We start from the raw sequence: 19,672 nt of genomic DNA, 5'->3' as shown, positions 1-19,672 counted from the left end.
TGAGTATCGTGCAGGCGGTCACCAGCGTGAATAGAAACCAACCTGAAGAAGATCCAGGGTCTACGGCTGGGGCAGGTGAAGGTTAGATGGCGAGCCTGGCACCTTTTCCTATTGAAGCCGGACCAGGGGATGGTAGGAACCTGGTGGGCTGAAGGCATGAATGGGACAGAGATTGTCCAGGAGAGGGACAGAGATTGTCCAGAAACAAGGCAGGGATTGCTGAAAGTGAGGCAGGGATTGCCAGAAGCGAGGCAGGGACTGCCGGGAAGAACAGAGGTTGCCAGGAAGGCAGGGAAAGCATGAGAGATGCCACTCTGTGTACACTGTGCTGCATTTGTGTTGGAAACCCTACTGTTAAATAAAGTTGAACTGTTGAAAAAGGACATTGTCTCTGAGATGGTTTGAGGAGCTTGTGGATACGAAGCTGGAGTGACAGAAGCCGATGGGACTCTGATAATGAATGTGAGTGTACTGCTTTGCATACTGCACATGCAGCAGCAGGGACACTGTATTTCATCTGTGGGGTGTCAGGGTGTGGGAACACTACAGCTCGTTGCCACGGCTACCACCCTGGCCACCTTGCACAGCCACTATTATATAGTGAATCCAGGTCAACATGAAAAATTTGGTGAAAAGTCCTCCTTAAATTTTTTTATATAAGGAAATGTTCCATCTATCTAAACTGTGTAATCTGTAGCTCAAGTTGTACACAAATATAACCAATTTAATCATCTAAATGTATGGTATAATTATTAGGTTTTCAGCAAATGGTGTCATGGATTTATGTTACTCATGAGCAAGCGTGCTTGGTTATTATTATTATTATTATTATACATTTCTATAGCGCCACTGATTCCATGGTTATTGTGTTTTCCAAGGATGCTCGGGTGTTATCCGAGTATCTTGGACGTGCTCGATTAATATGTTCGAGTCCCGGCGCCAGCACATTCGCTCATCACTAATCTATATCCATAGCTTGCTATGGGCCCATACTGTATGTCTAAGAGACACAAAGTTGATTTTAATGAAAATCCACCTTCACTGCAACCCACCTTCACTGATCACAGATGTGTCCTTACAGAGCGGGACTAGGATTTGTAAGTATGCAGGCAAATATGTAGAACATTTAACCATTTATTAGGTTGATATCCTCTAAATAAACTATGTAATATATTAGACTATATTCACAGGTTTAGTAGTTATTTTCATTTTTGGATCTGTATTGGGATGAGAAAAAGGAAAATAAAATGATCCAGTACAGGATCCATTCATTTGAGTGGGAATGGAAATGTCCTAAAATGTCTTCCGTTTGACTACACTCCAGCTGTAATCCGCTAAATCCGTTTATTGTTACATTGAAATCTATGGGAAATAAATCATACTAGATAGTCATCCGTTATGTCATCTATTGAGAGATCCATTTTTTATCACTGAGTATAATATCAAATGGAAATCAACTTGTACCTCCATTTTTCCTCTGTTTTGTAACAGATCCAGTTTTTTTTAAATCTATATGAAGGATCTGTTATAAATGGATGACATCTGGACATGTGAACAGAGACTAATGCTAAGTACTAGAGTGGGTGGTCCTGTGTACTGATTTGGAGGTACTGGGTAGTAGGGTTAATTCTGCCTAGGATTCTTTATGTATCATTAACAACGACAGTCAATGAAAATTACATCCGAATGGGTTAATGTTTCTACCCATTTCACAGGCGCTGGGTACACAGACCCCCCACAGAGGGCGCTTTATATATTACACTTTGGACTTAATGGACTGAACATTTACAGAGATGTCAGGACTTCTAATTACAGCTGTTAGAGCACATTAGAGTAGGAGGGAAGAATGGGAAATGAAGAAGGAAGGAGGGCAGGGAGCTGGAGAATAATAGTTCAGGCTCTGAGAGAGGTAAAGGGCAGGGTGGGGGCAAGAACTGGAGGACAAGAGGAAAATGGGACATTAAGGGAGGCAGAAAATGAACAGAAGAAATTAAACATCTCTGAACAATGGGGGATATCAGCTTTAAAAAGGCTTCTCTAAGGGGGGGATAAAACAAAAGTGGGGAGACAAAAGAAAATATATTTTAAAAAACTAAACAATATTAGGCTTCATGCACACATGGGAGAAATATGCAATGCATTGTTGGGTTATTCTCCAATATGTTCATTAATTCTAGGGAGAATATTATCATAATTCATTGTCTGATAGAACAGGCCACTATATTACTGTACTACCTCTGTATGCCAATATGTAAAGTAAAACGGTATATTACACTTCCTTACAACTTGGAGGTCGTATTGATCTATAGCAGATTGTGTACACGGGCCTAAATGTAACCACACACATCAGATGACTAGCAGTCAAACGCAGTTCTCTCTCCCTACTCCCCATCCCCCCACAGACATGCCTGCTCACACTTAAGCATGAGTGTGTTATGCATGGGGAGAGGAAAGTAAGCAACAACCGGACATCACTTTGGTGGCAGCTTTTCTCCTAGGAGATGGAAAGGATCACGCATGATCAAGTCAAAGGCCCCTATACACAATCAGTGGTTGGCCGGTACACCAAGATCGACAGGTTTGGCTGATTTACTCTGATGTGCAGTCTTTAGGTTATCCGTTATTTAAGGTCCCATCTATGTTTTTCCACCCACAATAAAAAGTGTGACTATTACATTCTCGCCTAAATCTTCTACACTTCTTGGTCATGCAGTGTTTGGAGAATTGTCATTGAATTACGAGATACAATTGTATTTCTGGAGATTTGAAGAGCTAAGAGAAATCCTGGGAAGCGGTAGAAAAGGGCATATTGGCTGTCACCTTGCTTTGCAGCAGATATAACTGTAGAATAGAATCAATGTGACAGCGGAGAACAACTCAAGTTATATTATATTTACTGGTGATTTTTTTTTTGTAGAGGTAGAGGGAAAAATGTGACACGATAATAGATGCTGGGGACCTTTTTGGAGTAGCAGAAGTTGAGGAATGAGTGAAAAGAGGAGTAATACGACGCTGGAATATCTGGTAAGGTTGAGGCATTCCGAAGAGGTGGAAAATTCTCATTCATTTGTGCTGTAATTCACTTTTCACCTCCAGTCTGGAGATCTAATTCCGATCCAATAATTGTAACTAGCCAGGAAAGAGCAGCAGAGAGAGGGCAAGAATTAAATCAGTAAGGAGCACTCATCTCCCCCTCTCCCTGAATGTTAATAGAGGCTCAGTAACTCTTCACTGACTGCAGCTCGTGCAAGCCAAAGCTGTAGTGAATCCCCTGGTACCAATATTCATTCTCTCTTCTTGTATTCATCTTTATCATATTTCTCCAGCATTTTTCTTCGTAGTCATATCTGTTTTGCACTACTGCTAGGACACTGTGCGTGATATAGATTTCCATGATAATAAAAATCCCTGCCATGCAATTACTGATAATGATATAATTATGATAATATAAATATTAAAAGCAGCCAGCAGGGGGCATTTCTGAGGGATGGGGCGACAGAACATTTTCCAGGAGGACTCCAAGAGGCCACAGTGCCTTAGCCATAGCATCAGCTTTCCCTCTGGGATTTCGGTCTGATAAGCCATGACTTCTATGATTATTTTACATGTCCGAGTCTACCAATATATATTCCATCATAGCATATATCTAGTAGTATACTGCTTTCTCCATATCTCTGTTTTACCTTTCTTTACCAGCAATGAAGTCGTTCCAGCAATATCGGTACCAAGTCTGCCAGGGATTGGGTGGCATTGTTATGCAGAATGGGCTCTGAAGCCAAACAGTGGCAGCTATTGCACTGCTGCAATTTCACCTCTTCCATTTGCCCAACATTCTTCCGAGGGAAGTGAGAGTGCAGGAGCCAAATAACGGTCATGCAATAGCTGCAGGGCTTACATGGCATATCAGTGTCATGCAAACCCCGGTAGACCTGGTGATGATGATCATGGCCAGTGAGGGAGGTACATTTTTTATTTTATGATGACCAACCACGGAGGGGTATGCTGCTGCTATATTTCTTGAGTGAGATTCCATGCTGTGAAAGGGGAGTAAGAATAACACACTTTAGATAAGATGCAAAAAATGTTGGCGAACTCACCACTTTGCATTAAAACATCACTTTATTGTGATTTCCAGAAACTGACAATGTGGAGACATATGTGACTGACAGCTGTTTCGCATTGGAATCAAGCTTCCTCTGTGGCTCAGAAGAAACAACAATAAAGTGATGTTTTAACGCAAATGTGGTAAGTGCCCCAAGTCTGTTTGTATCTTATCTTCAGCTGGACTCTTTAATGGTGAGTGACACTGAGGCATTCATTTACTGCGTATATGATACCAACAATTATTACTGCTTGATTGTGCAGGCTGTGAATGGGAGTAATGCCGGATCCTTGTTTTTCTACAATTTGAGATTGAGACATTTAACTGGCTCCAAGCACACAACACAGATGTATACAGTGCCGATATCAGGTTGTACTGCTGTCAGGAGCCCAAACATATACAGGGCCCATATCCAACCACCTGCTATACACCATTGGCTAGGTAGGGGGTATAAAACTTCACGTGTATAAATTTATACGCCCAATTAGCATTCTGCCCCTCTCTCCCAAGGTTCATTAAACTGTATGTATGGCATGAGCTTGAGAGACTACATAAAGATCATAATATTGCCCATCGTTGCACATCAGTTGATCATTATACGTAAGAAGTATAACAGTGTTCATGTGCCCAATTAATGTATGCAATAAAGTAAAGGACGAAGTTGAAGTATATACAGTAATAGGATGTTCATGAGCCATAACCATTTGCCTTTATAGGGTAAATATATTTATGAGGTAGCACTGTAATTATAAAACATACACTGCCCTAAATATAGGAACAAAAATAAATGTAATTTTCTTTATGCTGTAGTACGCACCATGGATACATATTCTCTTACTTGTTCCATTAAAATAATGGGAGCTTAGACAATAAGTCTATGAAAATGTAGAGAACCATTATCCTTGAGATACTGCGCCTCTAACTACTGATCCTCTCTTCTGCTTCTATCATCACTTTGCCATTCAGCATCTGTCTCTCCATCTCATACTCTCATTTACTCTTTTCCTCACTCTCTATTTTCTGTCTCATGGCTCAGGGGAAATCAGCTTCGTTGGTCGGAGCTCCTCTTGCTAGCAGAGCAGCACCGGCCATCATGCGTAACGTGCAAAGAGTTCCACTTCGGTGAACATAGAATTAAACTGGCCGGAATTGCAAGTTTATGGAAAGATACATTTATCAGGAGCTGACTGTCAACATCTCACATTCATGTGTATTCACACGATACCCTTATAGTGATCCATATGGCAAAGCTTGCTAATCTGCCCTTCACCAGCTGGATGGCTGAGGCACAAAGTAGGGCCATCACCCATCCGAAGCTGACACACAAAGCTTGTCACCAACATGCAACGTGTAGGAGCTGCGCCATCACATGTCACATATAGAAAATTTTAGCGTGCACTCAGTTGAAATACAAACGAGGTGTCGGTGTAACGGACCGGATGGTCCAAAATCTCAAGTAGAATATATAATTCACCGCACACTCTTGTGGATTCTCATGCCAAATTTATACAGATTTATTACTTCATAATCTGGGAGCATAACAGAATAGGTGAGAAATACAAGGAATGCGATATATAGGACGTTTCGACTCCCCGGAGCCTTTTTCACAATCGCTTATTCCAGATGAAAGAGAAGCGAATAAGGGGGAAGGGATGAGGATCCCAGTGGTGCCATAAAGCAACTATTGACATATGTGTATCTCAATGCACATAGCTTGCTGCTGAGGATCTTTGGGTAAAGTTGTAGGCAGTGGCGCTCCTGCGCCATGCTGAACCAGCTCAAAATATGAAAGTGTTGGTTGCTTTTTTGTTGTTTGTGTTAATTTACTGGTAAAATAAATCGTTGACGTTTTCAACTACCGAGGGCATTGAAAGTTTAAAGACTTAGTACAGATTCCAGCAGAGTTGCTCTTGGGAATGCTTGGCGTAGCCATTCTAAATTCTAAAATTGCAGAGTGCTTGTAAAAACAAGCAACTATATAATTTACATCTTATTAAAACTGCTCTGTTTTCATGAACGGAAAGATTTTTAATATTATTGTGTACTGCTCATTGTCTAAGTTACTGCACAGCTTGGCGGTCCATCAGAGGTGGCCATTCTCCTAGACTAGGATTGCAATGCTTACAAGCTCTTTACTTTAGAGCTTGTAAGTGATTCTCTGAAACTGAACGGATCACTGTATCCAAGAACTTCATTCCTCCTGTGCTCCTCCAAAGCTGCTTCTGCTTGCAGCTTGGGGGAGCACACGTTTCAGGCCAGAGACTCGGTCCGAACCCTCAATCATCATGACAGAACTCAGTGCCCCTCAAAGGAAAGAAAGTTGATAGGCAGAGGAGTGCTACGCTCCTGAAGATCAAAGTTGAGGTAACCCCTTTAAAATGCTAGCCACATACCTATGATTATCAGCCACATTTCCTCCATAAACAGTGTCAGGCAGAGCGTATATATGCCTAAAGTGTCATACAATGATTGCGCCTCTATACAGCATCACCCAGAGAGGGTCTACAAAAATAGTGTAAACCAAGGGGTGCTCCCTGTAAACAATGTACTCCACAGATTGCCCTGATACAAAGAGTTAACCACGTTGTCAATAATTGACAAAACATAGTGGTGCCCTCATCAATATTGCCAGCCAGTATATTAAAATTCAATGAAAACCTTTATGCTATAGGTAAGTAAAAAGCAAGTAGCCAAGACAAGTAGCCACTATTTTCCTCTCCCATTAACAGTTCGTAAACCCAAAAGACCCACATCCACTTATAATCCAGATTAAATCAATGTCTAATTTTCTCAATGTGAATTGTGAACAATCCTTCTACTGGAACAACACGTCCATCTTGAACTGTCCTCCCATCCCTCTTCCTGCTCCCTCTTCGACCGCTTACAATCAGGCTTCCGGTCACACCACTCCACTGAAACTGCCTTAAATAAGGTCACCAATGACCTATTAACCACCAAGATCAAGCGACACTACTCTTTCCTCCTCCTCCTGGACCTGTCCTCTGCCTTTGACACAGTGGACCATTCCCTGTTGCTGCAGACCCTCTCATCCCTTGGCATCACAGACTTGGTCCTATCCTGGATCTCGTCATACCTAACTGACCGGATATTCAGCGTCTCCCACTCACACACCACCTCCTCACCTCGCCCCTATCTGTCGGAGTCCCACAAGGTTCAGTTCTAGGGCCTCTGCTCTTTTCCATCTACACCTTTGGCCTGGAGAAGCTCATAAAATCTCACAGTTTTCAGCATCATCTCTATGCTGACGACACACAGATCTACATCTCTGGACCAGATATAACCTCCCTACTAACCAGAATCCCTCAATGTCTGTCCGCTATTTCATCCTTCTCCGCTATATTTCTAAAACTTAACATGGACAAAACAGAATTCATCGTCATTTCCCCATCTCACGCGACCCCCCCCCCAACGAACCTATCCATTACAGTAAACGGCTGCCCACTCTCCCCAGTCCCCCAAGCTTGCTGTCTCGGGGTAATCCTTGACACTGATCTCTCCTTCAAACCACATATCCAAGCCCTTTCCACTTCCTGCCACCTTCAACTCAAAAATATTTCATGGATCCGTACATTCCTAAACTAAGAATCTGTAAAAACCCTAGTCCATTCCCTCATCATCTCCCGCCTCGACTACTGTAACCTCCTGCTCTGTGGCCTCCCCTCTAACACTCTCGCACCCCTCCAATCTATTCTAAACTCTGCTGCCCGACTAATCCGCCTGTCCCGCCGCTATTCCCCGGCCTCTCCCCTCTGTCAATCCCTTCACTGGCTCCCCATTACCCAGAGATTCCAGTACAAAAGCCTAACCATGACATACAAAGCCATCCACAACCTGTCTCCTCCATACTTCTGTGACCTCATCTCCCGGTACTTTCCTGCACGCAACCTCCGATCCTCACAAGATCTCCTTCTCTACTCCCCTCTTATCTCCTCTTCCCACAATCGCATACAAGATTTCTCTTGCACATCACCCCTACTCTGGAACTCTCTAACACAACACATCAGACTCTCGCCTACCATCGAAACCTTCAAAAAGAACCTGAAGACCCATCTCTTCCGACAAGCCTACAACCTGCAGTAACCACTGATCGACCAAACCGCTGCACGACCAGCTCTACCCTCACCTACTCTATCCTCACCCATCCCTTGTAGATTGTGAGCCATCACGGGCAGGGTCCTCTCTCCTCCTGTACCAGTTGTGACTTGTATTGTCCAAGATTATTGTACTTGTTTTTATTATTTATACCCCTCCTCACATGTAAAGCGCCATGGAATAAATGGTGCTATAATAATAATAATAATCCTGTATCCCCCTCACCTTGTGACTAATGTCGCTGTCCATTTTACTGTATAGATTTATGTCTACTTGCATGGAAATCTTCTAGGTGATGAGCAATATCCCAGTAATCATACACTTTACAGTCTGACTGTAGCACGGGTGAAAATTATGTAGCATAAAGGTGTTAAAACGCCAGCACCCTGCTTTCACGGATACCCAGGGATATATACAATATCAGGCTCCGTCTAACAGTGCTATATCATATATAACAGGTAGAGCGAGGGCACTGGTAGCGTTGTCTTCCCTCACAAACTAGCTGACGAGGCTTTTTTCCTGGGTGAAGCTGTGAAATTATTTTTCTACTTGAACAGTTTTCAATTTAGATTAAGAAAAATTTGAGACTCCACGTCAAGAGGCGTCAGTAACTCAACCAGGACTGCCTGACACAGAGCGAGAGAAGGAGGAGAGGGAGGGAATGAGAGATAAAAGGAGAAGAAGATTATGGAAAGGATGGGGTGAGGCGATTCAAATGAAAAAGGAAATTTGAAAAATAGATGGAAATGAAGAAGAAGGGGAGGCTAGGGCAGACTATTAAAAGAGGCAGAGGAGAATATGAAACTATGAATGTTCATCCACATAAAAAGACTAATATGAAATAACTTGGTGTCTTAAAAGGTCTGCCTGCTGTAATTTTAGGTGTAATGAGGCAGTAGAGAGGGGTCCTCCATCTGAGACCCCACTATATTAGCTAAAGCTGAAATCTTATTTTTATACCTCTATTGTCAAAGTATTAATTGAAAAGAATGATAAATGAAAGTCTATAATGCATTTCCATAAAACTTCCCAAGCAGATAAAATCAGATCATAAGGCTTCCAGCAGTAAAATCTTGCAACAACTTGATAGGTCTTAAATGTACTTCCTTGCAAAACTTGGCATCTATGGATCCATAACTCTTCTTGAAGACCTCTATTAAACAGAACCATTGCCAGATGGGAAGTACTCTAAGCCTATGGCTGTAATGATGATGGACCCTGAGCCAACAAACATAATTTTAAAATATGATACACTGATTTGGAGTTTAATGTATGAATCTGTTACATTTTTTTTTTATTGTGGGGTAAGGTTGTCCCTTTAGGACTGAGTCCAATGACCAGTCCACCCCTGCTCAAACACCCTTTTTATTTGCTATAGAGGGCCTGTCACTTGCTCAAAAATTTTTAGTTAAATGCCTTGTAAAAATCCCTGCACTCCCCTGATTTGGCCGTTAACGTCCTCTTTTGTAGTTTGTTGCTCTATTGCAGATATATTCATTTTTGTTATTTATGAGAGCATTATGTGAAACCTCTTCTTTGCTGTCAAACCGTGCGTTTCTTCAGTCTTCTCTGTTGAGTATGCTTTCACTTCTCTCTCGCAGATATATCCTGAGGAAGAAGTGTGTGTACTTCTAAAGGAGTCGATTAATTAAAGCACTTGAATACAGTTTCTGACTCTGGATCCTCATTTTCAAGTAATGGCAACGCAGAAAAATTTAAGTCTTTTTACCAAATCTTCTGTACCAGTCGGATGACCTGTGGATCTGCAGCTGGTTATACATACTCCTTCAATGTTGTGTGATCACAACTCTCCCAGGTGAGCATAACCTATTATTTTATAAAAATGTATTCTAGGTAAGACCTTATCGCGCTTCTCTGCGCCCCAGCTCCTTCATATATACCTGCAATGGAGTGATGTAGCACAAAAGAGAAGATTTGCTGAATCAGAGGAGCTTGGAGATTTTTACAACATTTTCAATTATTTTTTTCTAAAAGTGACCTCTTTAACTCACACTATGCCACACAATATTTGTATGAGAAGTCAAAACTGTTTTTGTGATATGTATAACATAAATCAGAAATCATAGCAGAAATTCTTCATCATTAATTTTTTTAAGTCAGTTCTGCTTTTGGATGCTTTGACTTTATTTGTGCCAAGTTGTTTTATAAACCTATGCAGCATCAATAGTTAAAAGATCTAATGTTAAAAATAATAAAAATAATAAAAAAATCGTTATATACTCACCGTCCGTCGGCCCCTCAGATCCAGAACTGGCCTTTCCCGCTCCTCGCGACGCTCTGGTGACTGCTCCATGCATTGCGGTCTCGCGAGATGATGACGTAGCAGTCTCGCGAGACCGCTACGTCATCATCTCGCAAGAAAGCAATGCACTTTTGGGACCGGAGCGCGCGAGGAGCGTCGGTAACCACTTCGCCTGCATCCAGGGCCAATGGAAGGTGAGTATATAACTATTTTTTATTTAAATTCTTTTTTTTAACAGGGATATGATGCCCACACTGCTATATACTGCGTGGGCTTTGCAATATACTACGTGGGCTGTGCAATATACTACGTGGGCTGTGCAATATACTATGTGGGCTGCTATATACTACGTGGGCTGTGCAATATACTACGTGGGCTGTGCAATGTACTACATGGGCTGTGCAATGTACTACGTGGGCTGTGCAATATACTGCGTGGGCTGTGTTATACACTACGTGGGCTGTGTTATACACTACGTGGCCTGTGTTATACACTATGTGGGCTGTGTTATACACTACATGGGCTGTGTTATACACTATGTGGGCTGTGTTATATACTACGTGGCCTGTGTTATATACTACGTGGGCTGTATTATACACTACGTGGCCTGTGTTATACACTACGTGGGCTGTGTTATATACTGTGTGCGTGGGCTGTTATATACTACGTGAGCTGTGTTATATGCTACGTGGGCTGTTATAAACTACGTGGCTGTGTTATATGCTATGTGGGCTGTTATACACTCCGTGGGCTGTACTATATACTACGTGGCTGTGCTATATACTACGTGGGCTGTGTTATATACTACGTGGCTGTGCTATATACTCCATGGGCTGTGCGATATACTCTGTGGGCTGTGCTATATACTACGTGGCTGTGCTATATACTACGTGGCTGTGCAGTATACTACATGGCTGTGCAATATACTACGTGGCTGTGCTATTTACTATGTGGGCTGTTATATACTACATGGCCGGCCACGAACAATCAGCGACAGGTGCAGTCCGGCCGCTAATTGGCGCGGGATTTGAAACACGCTTCGTTAATTGGTCGCGGCCGACTGAATCCTGTGTATTCAATGTATTATTCTAAAATCTTCATAAATAAACTACATACATATTCTAGAATACCCGATGCATTAAAATCGGGCTACCATCTAGTTACCAATATTTGCCTAATGTCAGAATAATAAGAGACAGAGAATGTTTTAATGCATTTTTATTATTTACTGCAATGTCAAAAGTTTACATACATTTCATTAGTATTTGGTACCGTTGCCCTTAAACTGAATGCCTTGGGTCAAACGTTTGGAATATCATTCCACAAGCTTTTCACAATAGTTGGTCAGAATTTGGGCCAATTCCTCCTGAAAAGTTACGATCCAGGTTTGTAGGTCGCCTTGCTTGCACCAGTCTTTTCAGCATTGCCCATTAATTTTCAAAAGGGTTCAGATCAGAGCTTTGTGGTGGCCACTCCAAAACATTGACTTTGTTATACTTAAGCCACTTTGTTACCATTTTGGCTGTATGATTCATGTCATTGTCCATTTGGAAGACCTATTTCTGCCCAAGCTTTAACTTCCTTGCTGATGTCTTGAGATGTTGCTTCAGTATTGCCACGTAATCTTCTTTTCTCATGATTCCATCTATTTTGTGAAATGCACCAGTCCCTTATGCAGCAAAACAACCACAAAACATGATGCTGCCACCCCCGTGTTTCACAGTTGGGATGGTGTTCTTAGGCTTCCAAGCTTCTCCCTTTTTCCTCCAAATGTAACGATGGTCATTATGCCCAAAATGTTCAGTTTTAGTTTCATCAGACCACAGGACATGTCGCGAAAAATTAAGCTATTTGTTCCTGTGTGCACTTGCAAACATTAATCTGGCTTTTATATTTTCTTTTGGAGTAATGGCTTCTTAATAGTAGAGTGGCCTTTCAGCCCATGTTGATACAGTAATTGTTTCACTGTGGATATTGACACAATCTTACCAGCTTCCGCCATCATCCTCACAAGGTCTTTTGCTTTTGTCCTTGGGTTGATATGCTGTATTGCCAAGTTTTTTAACACTAAGGTTCAGATACAGCTTTAAAGAAGGCTACTACTTGCGATATAATGCAATTTTATTTCAAAGTATAAAATTAAAGGAATACTATGATTGACTAGTATGATTGCGAACGCTTTTGTATATTTTAACATACAAAGGTTAAGTACATATAAAGATTAACCACATATACTTACATCATCAGCAAGGGGCTTTTAAATCTCATCCGTCTGTAAAAATAGAGAAGCAACACCAAGACAGAGAACCCCTGGGAAATTCACAACACTGCACGGGAGTCCCCAATTATGCAGGTATCACAACACTGTACACGTGTACAGGTACCAACGTGTATGCTTCTGTCTTAGTCATGTTTCTCTGGCCTTATATAGTGATTTACACTGTGTAACTCTAGTTACACCTTGCCGATCCAATGGCCAGCTTTCAAGATAAATGAAACAGAGATACCAGTCATACATCAGACAATTGGCCATAAACCCATAGATACATAAAAGCCCACAAGGGTTGTTTGGTTGCCCCAGTTCTTTCTTCAGGGATTTATTTATCCCACTTCCCAGTTGTGGTTTGGAACTTGCAGCTCTTTGGTGCCCCACTTACCCTCAGGTCAGTGAGGGAACTGCACCTAGGATAATTAGTTGCCAGAAAGGCTGCCCGGGCGTGTACTGGCTATTGGGCACGCTGCAGTAAGGGTGAAATACCTATCCCCTGTCGCAGCCAGGCAATACTCTTATAATCTTCTTTCCGTCACTGCCTGTTATGATCTGGTGGTCCAGGAGTAGCATTGGACGTACTCTGGAGAAGGTGGTATCTATACTGACCGCGGACCCTGAACTTAACACCGCAACTAGAAGTAGCCGTGGGATGTACCTACTGATCCTAGACACCTCGACACAGCCGGAGGACTAATTACCCTATAGATAGAAAAGGGAAAACCATCTCGCCTCACAGAAAATTCCCAAAGGATAGGCAGCCCCCCACAAATATTGACTGTGAGAGAGGAAAAAACATACACAGGCTGAAAATAGGATTTAGCAAAGGAGGCCAATCTAGCTAAATAGGAAAGATAGGACACAGAACTATGCGGTCAGTATTAAAATACTAGGAAATATCCACCACAAAAAATACAGAAAACTCCACATCTAACTAAAGATATGGAGGCTATATCTGCCTCTCCAGAGATTCCAGCTTGACTGCATAAATCCTTACACAGATTAAGCTGGACAAGAAAAAACATGAAATGCACTGAACAATGAGGCCCACAACATGTGGGCTGCAAACAAGCAGAACTTATCTTGGTGAAAAGACCAGGAAGCAGGAGAAACCATGAAGGGATGTGAATCCTCCAGAATACAATGGACAACTGGCACTGACTAAAGGGTGAGGCCAGACTAAATAGCCCAGTCCAGAGTGGACACACCTGATAACTGCTGTGAAGGACAGACGGCAGCACTACCACTTATAACCACCAGAGGGAGCCCAAGAACAGAATTCACAACAGTACCCCCCCCTTGAGGAGGGGTCACCGAATCCTCACCAGAGCCCCCAGGCCGATCAGGACAAGCCAAATGGAAGGCACGAACCAAATCGTCAGCATGAACATCAGAGGCAACAACCCAGGAATTATCCTCCTGGCCGTAACCCTTCCACTTAACAAGATACTGAAGCCTCCACCTTGAAAAACGAGAATCCAAGATCTTCTCAACAACATACTCCAACTCCCCATCAATCAATACCGGGGCAGGAGGATCAACAGAGGGAACGACGGGTAGCACATATTTCCGCAACAAAGATCTATGAAAAACATTGTGGATGGAAAGAGGCTGGAAGGGCCAAACAAAAAGACACTGGATTGATAATCTCAGAAATCCTATAAGGACCAATAAACCGAGGCTTGAACTTAGGGGAAGAAACCTTCATAGGAACATGACGGGAAGACAACCAGACCAAATCCCCAACCCGAAGCCGGGAACCCACACGCCGCCGACGGTTAGCAAAACGCTGAGCCTCCTCCTGAGACAAGACCAAATTGTCCACAACATGAGCCCAAATTTGCTGCAACCTGACAACCACGGAGTCCACCCCAGGACAATCAGAAGGCTCAACCTGCCCCGAAGAAAAACGAGGATGAAACCCAGAATTACAAAAAAAAGGTGAAACCAAGGTAGCAGAACTAGCCCGATTATTAAGGGCAAACTCGGCCAATGGCAAGAAAGCAACCCAATAATCCTGATCGGCAGACACAAAGCATCTCCAATAAGTTTCCAAAGTCTGGTTAGTTCGCTCGGTTTGGCCATTTGTCTGAGGATGAAATGCGGAAGAAAAAGACAAATCAATGCCCAACCTAGCACAAAAGGCCCGCCAAAACCTGGAAACAAACTGGGAACCTCTATCGGATACAATATTCTCCGGAATGCCATGCAAACGAACCACATGCTGAAAAAACAACGGAAGCAACTCAGAAGAGGAAGGTAATTTAGGCAAAGGTACCAAATGAACCATCTTAGAAAACCGGTCACAAACCACCCAGATAACCGACATCCTCTGGGAAACCGGAAGATCTGAAATAAAATCCATAGAAATATGCGTCCAAGGCCTCTCAGGGACCGGCAAAGGCAAAAGCAACCCACTGGCGCGTGAGCAGCAAGGTTTGGCCCGCGCACAAGTCCCACAGGACTGCACAAAGGAGCGCACATCCCGTGACAAAGAAGGCCACCAATATGACCTACTAACCAAATCTCTGGTACCAAAAATCCCAGGATGGCCAGCCAACACAGAACAGAAATCACTTTGCTAGTCCATCTATCAGGAACAAACAGTTTCCCCACTGGACAGCGGCAGGTTTATCAGCCTGAAATTCCTGAAGAACCCGTCGTAAATCAGGGGAGAAGGCAGAAAGAATCACCCCTTCCTTCAGAATACCGACCGGCTCAAGGACCCCAGGGGAATCAGGCAAAAAACTCCTAGAGAGGGCATCAGCCTTAACATTCTTAGAACCCGGAAGATACGAGACAACAAAATCAAACCGGGAGAAAAACAGGGACCATCGGGCCTGTCTAGGATTCAGCCGTTTGGCAGTTCCGAGGTAAATCAGATTCTTATGATCGGTCAAGACCACAATACGATGTTTAGCCCCCTCAAGCCAATGTCGCCACTCCTCAAATGCCCACTTCATAGCCAACAACTCACGATTACCGACATCATAATTGCAATCCGCAGGCAAAAATTTTTGAGAGAAGAAGGCACACGGTTTCATCAAGGAACCATCAGAATTCCTCTGAGACAAAACGGCCCCTGCCCCAATCTCAGAAGCGTCAACCTCAACCTGAAAAGGAAGAGAAACATCCGGCTGACGCAACACAGGGTGTTGTGAATTCCGTCTGGGCTCCCTCTGGTGGCCTTTAGCGATGCTGCGGGTCTGGAGCTGGGCTCAGTTGCCTCATTTCCTGCTATGCTGGTTCCTATTTAACTCCACCTGGACCTTTACTTGTTCCCTGCTGTCGTTGTATTCAGTACTGGTTCTGACCTCTCCTGGATCTCCCTGGTGACCTGTCTCTTTCTGAGAAGCTAAGTCTTGCTAGTTCTTTTTGCTCATTGTTTCCTTGAATATGTTTCTCAGTATATGATGTGTTCAGTCCAGCTTGCTTATATGTGATTTTTCGCTTGCTGGTAGCTCTGGGGTGCAGAGTGCGCCCCTCACATCGTGAGTCGGTGTGGGGGTTCTTGTACTTTCTGCGTGGATAGTTTTTGATAGTTTTTGTACCGACCGCACAGATCCCTTGCTTTCTTCTGTCTATTTAGTGTTAGCGGGCCTCATTTGCTTAAACCTGTTTTTCATTCCTATGTTTGTATTTTCCCCTTAACTCACCGTTATTATTTGTGGGGGGCTGTCTAAACTTTGGGGTTATTTCTCTGAGGCAAGTGAGGCTTTGCTTTCTCTCTAGGGGTAGCCAGTTTCTTAGGCTGTGAAGAGGCGTCTAGGTTTTTAGGTAACGCTCCACGGCTGCCTTTAGTGTGTGTGGATAGGATCAGGATTGCGGTCGGTATAGTTCCCACATTCCCGGAGCTTGTCCTACAATTCAGGTTTACCTATCAGGTCAGTTTTGTGATCCTACCACTGGATCATAACAACAGGAGCAGAAGTAAATCGGCGTTTAAGCTCCTGAAAGGCAGAAACGGCCGCAGAGGACCAATTCGTCACATCAGCGCCTTTCTTCGTCAAATCGGTCAGGGGTTTAACCACACTGGAGAAGTTGGCAATGAAACGGCGATAAAAATTAGCAAAGCCCAAAAATTTCTGAAGGCTCTTCACGGATGTGGGCTGGATCCAATCATGAATGGCCTGAACCTTAACCGGATCTATAGATGAGGGAGAAAAAATGAAGCCCAAAAAAGAAACCTTCTGTACTCCAAAGAGGCACTTAGACCCCTTCACAAACAAGGCATTATCACGGAGGATCTGAAATACCATCCTGACTTGTTTCACATGAGACTCCCAATCATCCGAAAAAAATCAAAATATCATCCAAATATACAATCATGAATTTATCAAGATAATACCGAAATATATCATGCATGAAGGACTGAAACACAGATGGAGCGTTAGAGAGTCCGAATGGCATCACAAGATATTCAAAATGGCCCTCGGGCGTATTGAACGCAGTTTTCCATTCGTCGCCCTGCTTAATACGAACAAGATTATATGCCCCTCGAAGGTCAATCTTAGTAAACCAACTAGCACCCTTAATCCTGGCAAACAAATCAGAGAGCAAAGGCAAAGGGTATTGGAATTTGACCGTGATCTTATTCAAGAGGCGATAATCAATACAGGGTCTCAAGGAGCCATCCTTCTTGGCAACAAAAAAGAAACCTGCTCCCAATGGAGAAGAAGATGGCCGAATATGCCCCTTCTCCAAAGACTCCTTAACATAACTCCGCATGGCGGCATGTTCTGGCACAGACAGGTTGAAAAGTCGGCCCTTAGGGAACTTACAGCCTGGAATCAAGTCAATAGCACAATCACAGTCCCTATGCGGTGGAAGGGAACTGGACTTGGGCTCATCAAAAACATCCTGGAAATCTGACAAAAACTCAGAAACTTCAGAAGAGGGGGAGGAGGAAATTGACATCAAAGAAACGTCATCATGAACCCCCTTACAACCCCAACTAGTCACAGACATAGATTTCCAATCCAACACCGGATTATGCACCTGTAACCATGGGAAACCCAGCACAATAACATCATGCAGATTATGCAACACCAGAAAACGACAATCTTCCTGATGGGCTGGCGCCATGCACATGGTTAACTGTGTCCAAAACTGAGGTTTATTTTTAGCCAATGGTGTAGCATCAATGCCCCTCAAAGGAATAGGACTCTGCAAAGGCTGTAAGGGAAAACCACAACGTCTGGCAAATTCTAAGTCCATTAAATTTAAAGCGGTGCCTGAATCCACAAATGCCATGACAGAAAATGACGATAATGAGCAGATCAGGGTCACAGATAACAGAAATTTAGGTTGTACAGTACTGATGGTAACAGAACTAGCGATTCTCTTGACACGCTTAGGGCAATCAGAAATAACATGAGCAGAATCGCCGCAGTAAAAACACTACCCATTCTGACGTCTGAATCCTTGTCGTTCAGCTCTAGACACAATCCTATCACATTGCATAGACTCAGGACTCTGCTCGGAAGACAACGCCATAGTGTGCACAACTCTGCGCTCACGCAAGCGCCGATCAATTTGAATGGCCAGAGACATAGAATCACTCAAACCAGCAGGCGTGGGGAACCCCACCATAACATCTTTAACGGATTCAGAAAGACCCTTTCTGAAAATTGCCGCCAAAGCATCCTCATTCCATTTAGTCAACACAGACCATTTTCTAAATTTCTGGCAATATGATTCTGCCGCTTCTTGACCCTGACACAGGGCCAACAAGGTTTTCTCAGCATGCTCTACAGAGTTAGATTCATCATACAATAACCCAAGCGCCTGAAAAAAGGTGTCTACATTAAGCAACGCCGGATTCCCAGGTTCCAGGGCAAATGCCCAATCCTGGGGGTCTCCACGCAACAGAGATATGACAATTTTAACCTGCTGGATGGGATCACCAGAGGAACAGGGCTTCAGAGCAAAAAACAGTTTACAGTTATTTTTAAAGCTAAGAAATTTAGACCTGTCCCCAAAAAACAGATCAGGAGTTGGAATTCTAGGCTCTAAAGCTGGAGTCTGAACGATATAATCAGAAATACCCTGTAATCTAGCAGCAAATTGATCCACACGAGAAGCAAGTCCCTGAACATCCATGTCAGCGCCAAACTCCTGAACAACCCAGATGTAAAGAGGGAAAAAAAACACAACAGAGTACAGAAAAAAAAATGGCTCAGCACTTTCTTTCCCTTCTTCTGAGATGCGGTTAACTCATTGTTGGCCAGTTGTACTGTTATGATCTGGTGGCCCAGGAGTAGCATTGGACGTACTCTGGAGAAGGTGGTATCTGTTGTGAATTAAACTTTTTGGCTCCCTCTTGTGGTCACTAGCGACATGACACTTTGATTTTCTTTCCCCAGCTTGGTACCCACCTGGTTCGTTAGTCCAGGGGTGTTGCTATTTAAACTCCCTGGATTCTCAGTCTGGTGCCTGGCATCATTGTAATCAGTTCCTCTCTGTTTGCTCCTGTCTGCTGGTCCTGGTTCTTTGCAAAATAAGCTAAGTCCTGCTTCCTTATTTTTTGGTTATTTGCATTGCTCTTATTTTTGTCCAGCTTGTACTAAATGTGATTCCTGATATTGCTGGAAGCTCTAGGGGTTGATATTCCCCCCCCCCCCCCGTGCCGTTAGACGGTTCGGGGGTTCTTGAATATTCAGCGTGGAAATTTTGATAGTGTTTTTGCTGACCGTATAAGTCATCTTCCTATATTCTGCTATTAGTCAGTGGGCCTCTCTTTGCTAAAACCTAGTTCATTCTTACGTTTGTCTTTTCTTCTTACCTCACCGTTATTATTTGTTGGGGGCTTGTATCCAACTTTTGGGGTCTTTTCTCTGGAGGCAAGAAAGGTCTATTGTTTCCCTTCTAGGGTTAGTTAGTTCTCCGGCTGGCGCGAGACGTCTAGAACCAACGTAGGTACGTT

The 19,672-nt window shown here is 43.2% G+C and overlaps 1 long non-coding RNA gene across 1 annotated transcript in view; it reads left to right on the top strand.

The window, feature by feature from the left end:
- Positions 1–360: 360 nt before the first annotated feature.
- LOC143769014 (uncharacterized) overlaps positions 361–19,672 on the top strand; it is a 39,046-nt gene continuing 19,734 nt past the window's right edge. The window contains exons 1-4 of the long non-coding RNA XR_013214162.1: positions 361–462; positions 2,918–3,024; positions 4,136–4,245; positions 9,817–10,031. This is a non-coding gene — a long non-coding RNA (uncharacterized LOC143769014). The remainder of the gene's footprint in view (positions 463–2,917; positions 3,025–4,135; positions 4,246–9,816; positions 10,032–19,672) is intronic.

Source organism: Ranitomeya variabilis, chromosome 4 (genome assembly GCF_051348905.1).
Source record: "Ranitomeya variabilis isolate aRanVar5 chromosome 4, aRanVar5.hap1, whole genome shotgun sequence".
In the NCBI taxonomy this organism is placed as follows: Eukaryota; Metazoa; Chordata; class Amphibia; order Anura; family Dendrobatidae; genus Ranitomeya; species Ranitomeya variabilis.
Note: the sequence above shows the minus strand (reverse complement) of the source record. Positions and strands in the feature narration are given on the sequence as shown.